Genomic DNA, 4,970 nt, shown 5'->3' on the forward strand with positions numbered 1-4,970 from the left:
GACGTTTTAATAAAACTATAACAGCACTAACAAGTAAATAATGACTTGATTAATTTACCCGAGGTTCAACAAACTCACTCATAACACAATAATAGGTGCTGTGAGTTTGTGCATAACACAAGGTATGTCAAATATTATCAAAATATTCGAGGAATATGATAGGAGACGGTATGAGTGTGTTTCATGTCAAAGTCACACCAATGAAATGGAAGACTCTAGCGTATAGGAAGTTGCTAAAATATGTTTCCTCTTACTTAAGAAAAGTTAATCAAAATCTATCATGCATTTTTTGCTTAAGGTCCTATTAAAAAATTAATAGCTTTAATCTTTGAACGTGTTTCATAAAAATGTGATTTTTTTCCATTCAAACCTAAATTAATGAGTTTATTTGTTGTAGAAAAATTTTAAGTTTTAAAGTGATGTTTTTGCAACATAATTATAAGTTAATGCAAATATTCGTTAACGTTTAAAGTACAAAACAACTAACATTAAAATACATTCCCTATTTACTTCCAAGTACGTTAGGTATACAATATATTGTTGAGCTTACAAGACTAACGATGGGTTGAGTGGGTTTATATGTTCAAAGTCAACATAACAAACATTACCTCCAAGTTTATATGTACCCCTTGAGTCACATTGCTTAAGGTCATTGTTCACTTATACTTGTCCTTATCTTAAAAGCTATGGAGTGTAAATCACTACCTGAATACGCAATGTTAGATATTGACTATTTTTAATAGAGTAGTTCTTTTTAGTAGTTTTAAACGTTGGGGGAGCGAGCTGGTGTAGTGGTTGGAGCCTGGGACTTCGGTACCTGAGGTCCTGGGTTCAAATCCCATCACATCACCAACGAATTTTATCTAAGTGATAATGCCACAACCCCTAGGTCAAGCCTGAAGTAATGTTAAAAACAATCCTGGGCTCGTGCCTACCGTCTTAGCGCATAAAAAGTATTTTTAAACTCATAAAATGATTAATTTGTATTAGCAATAACAGTTTTAATCAAATATGTCTGCTTAATATCGAGATTGTTTTCTTACAGGGATAATTTATGCGTGTAAATATATGTTTCATACCTTGGGCGAGCTACATCTATTAGGGATAAAGAAAATACGTTTTTATAAAAGTGAGAAACATAATGTACCTACTTCCATTTGTTAAAAAAATATAGCATTCTCATTTATAAAACAGGCAATACTTCCTATTGGATTAATATGCAATGAGTGAACTAAATCACACAGTAACAAAAGTTTTTGTTAATAGGGAGGTTCTTTATTTAGTGTTCATTTCATGCTAGAAACTCTATGTCAGTTCTTATGATCATGTAACAATTATTATTCAACAACCATAAACTCAATAATCTTTTTAATAAACTCAAGAAAAAAGTGGTCATTTGATAAATATAAGTAGAGGACAAACTTATCTCATGAAGCACATGAGAAAATATATAACAAACAAATCCTTCATTTCACGCACCACTGAGACAGATAAGGGTGTAATCTAGAGTATAGGATTCATCCCCCATTTAACCTGGGAATCATTCTGTGTTGTTATCAGTAGATTTATGAACTCTAAACGTAACATGTTATCAACTAACACGATTGTGGTAGGAGAATATTTTATAATGTATAAAATTGAATCCGTCCTTAAACATAAGTTTGAGTTATAATAATAGATCGGTTGTTTATATTATTATTTGTTACTAAAAATTAATTATTCTTTTAGCTCAAGGGTTTGAAAATTATGTTTATGTATTTAAAAATGTAAATATCTTCTAAACTACCTATAAGTAAACACCCGTGGATAGGTCTCTTATATTTTAGATGGTGATTTAATAACGGTTGAACTTTCCAACTCATGATTAATCGTCAAAAAAACGTCAATAGAAAAAAAATTATGATTACTTGGCAATACGCAAAATTGTTATTTTTTTTTTTTTTACGTCATACGCTGCTATTAAATTTTTCACAAAATGGGTTAATAGACACGTTGATCAGGTAAAGAAGAAATTCCTGCTCCAATAGTTCAATATATGCTTTAGATGATTTGTAGTAAAAAAAAGGTGTTTGTAATAAAATCCTACATATTCTGTCCACTCTAATTTCATTAAGCTTTGTACCATCGTCTAACACAGTAACGCACTCACCTCAAACTGTTGGTTAAACCAACCTAGAAAAATGTAAGATACTTTTAAGGATTGGAGATCAATATTCGTATCTTTCACCATTTTCACCGCCAGTCAACAGAAATAAGGTACACATTTGGAGGTTAGAAAGTTAAAAAATTATATATACTATTTATGTATGCTCAGGACAGCATCAATATTATTTACGAAATACGAAAATGTAACGTCACAAATAAATGTAATATTTTAATCCATTTAGGCAACAAAGAAAACATAATAAAACACATACGCACTTTAATGTTCCAAGCTCTAAGGATTTTTGAAGCCGAAAGAGGATCATCGCTTGGGGAATTTTCTTTTGTCTTTCGCTAGACGCGAGTTTCTTTTGCATCCTCTAGTTTGGGATTACTTTGTAAAAAATGCAAATAATATTTGCTGTTGTTTTTTAAAATACTCTTTTGTGATGGAAGCTACCAGCAGTATCTAATACACATAGGATAAGAGTTTAGTACACTCTATTCCTTTCGAAACTAAAAATAAATTTAAGACTACTACATTTAAGGTATATTTACGTTAAATATTGCTAAGCAAAATGTATACTATGTATTATTATGTATCTTGTTTTACAATTTTAACATAGATAATCGATATTGCATTCGATCACAAAAGTTCATGTCGAATTACATCACATTGAACAAATTCATCATATTTATGACAAAAACAGACTGATATCTAATATCAATGATATCTCGTGTGTCTGACATATCAAATCAGCCTTGGGTTGGACGAATAAACTTACTGGTTGGTACAGATTTTCAATAAAATATCTGGTTATTAAAGTAGAAAGTTTCTGGCCTAAGTAATGCAGTATAGTGTGTCAGTAATTTTAGATTTCAAGGGAAAGTGGACTGAATTATGTATTAGGTACTTTAAGACTTCTCCTTAAGATACACTTTTATCGTTTCCTCAGGTGTAATGTATCCACCTGCAACGTTACCTGATTGAGAAATAAAATAATGGAAACTTATTTAACAATTTTATTGACATTGAAGCTTTTTTATGACCTAATTTAATTGAGAACAGAATTTACAAAGGAATATAGCGATATTGTACGACACAATTTTAAATAATATATTTCCAATGCATAAAAAAATACTATTATAATAATCGTATAAATCATGACTGAAATGTGAAAAAATTGTACCCGGATTTGATGGGTTTTAATACTCATGATAATTAGAAAATACTAAATTTTTTTTTTTTTAATGGCTTTAATTCAATGCACAAGGTGCAAACAGTGAACTCCTGTGTAGTTACTGATGGTAAACATCTTTTGTTGAGGTTTTGGACAAACACCTTAAACCATTAAAACCAGGATTAAATGCTAACCATGCAATTATTAACAACGCTATATTTTTGTTATGCCAGCTTATCAGTTGATATTTTGCAAATGTTTTGAATAATCAACTGACGGTAGATTTTACGGTGCCTCATGTTACAGCTATCCTAAAAACTGGTAACTTAATATTGTTGTTTCAAAACTGCATAACACTGTAATATGATTCGACAACAAACTGCCAAAACAATTATCTTGTGTAAATTGTATTTGTTTTTCTCCGAGTGGAATTCAAACAAATAAATGATTATACCCATTATTTGTTCAACATTCCAAACGGTGTAAGGCTACTAATGCAATAATGTGTGTTTACATTTCAAATTATATTCTTCTAAAATATTTACTGAAAAAAATATGAAAATAACAGTTTTATATAATTATTAAAAGCAATAAAGCCAGACTTTCAAAAGTGTTGTTAAATATAAACAGTTGTTTACAGTTATGTGAAATATTATCGTTTTAGTGTAAGCATAGAGTGAAATTTGAATTGTAGGTAGTGAATGTGAGACTGAATAACTTTTTGTACAATATTAATAAAGCAAATACCTTATTTAATAAGTCAGTTATTTTTTGGATTCCAGTTTGAACTTTTGTCGCTTAAAATATTGATCGTAAATTTTAAATTCAGCAATTTTGATTTTAGTAGGTATATTTTTCATAATTAGGAAATAAAATGTGTATACTAAATACTGTACTCCTCAAATATACTGACTTGAAATATACATTCTATTAAAAATCCACTTAAGACAGAAGGGGTGAGACAAAAATTATATGACCCAACATACACTACACACATTCTGTCAACTCCATCAATAGATATTTATCTTTTAACAGATATACTGTTGTAAATAAGTTTATATATTAAAATAATATATTACCTTAGAACAACTTTTCTTATAAATTCACCATAATACAATAGTTATTACGCTATTCAAGACACAGTACGTTAGTTATGGAAGGCAGAGCGGAGTGTATAAGACGAACGACTAAGAGAGTAGCTTTCTATGTTCAAAGTCAACATAACAAACACTATCCATAGGTTTACATGTGTCTCTTGGGTCACATTACTCCAAGACCATTGTTCTGTAGATTTGTCTGTGTTGGTTTGTGTTCACACTGCTTCGCGGAGTACGTAATACTAATATAAGTTATTTTCTTATAAACTAGAATACATATTTCTTTACATACACCACATTAAATAATTTTAACACATACACAAGTCTTCTAAAACGGTTATATATACTTAAATACTACTTATATAGTTGGCTAGTATTCATCTTGGTGAACAGATGAGTGCAATTGGTTTGACATTTTAAATATTACACGATGACTAGAGTTATTTCATTTACACTTTTTGTAATTAATCAACATTTAAGAGAAGACGCCACCTAGGTGCATTTATTTACCCAAATATGAGTGAAGGGTGAGTGTAGAATGGAGTAAGAT

This window comes from Macrosteles quadrilineatus, unplaced genomic scaffold (genome assembly GCF_028750875.1).
Source record: "Macrosteles quadrilineatus isolate MER2022 unplaced genomic scaffold, UCM_ALF_1.0 Scaffold_2__2_contigs__length_208266976, whole genome shotgun sequence".
NCBI classification, from domain to species: Eukaryota; Metazoa; Arthropoda; class Insecta; order Hemiptera; family Cicadellidae; genus Macrosteles; species Macrosteles quadrilineatus.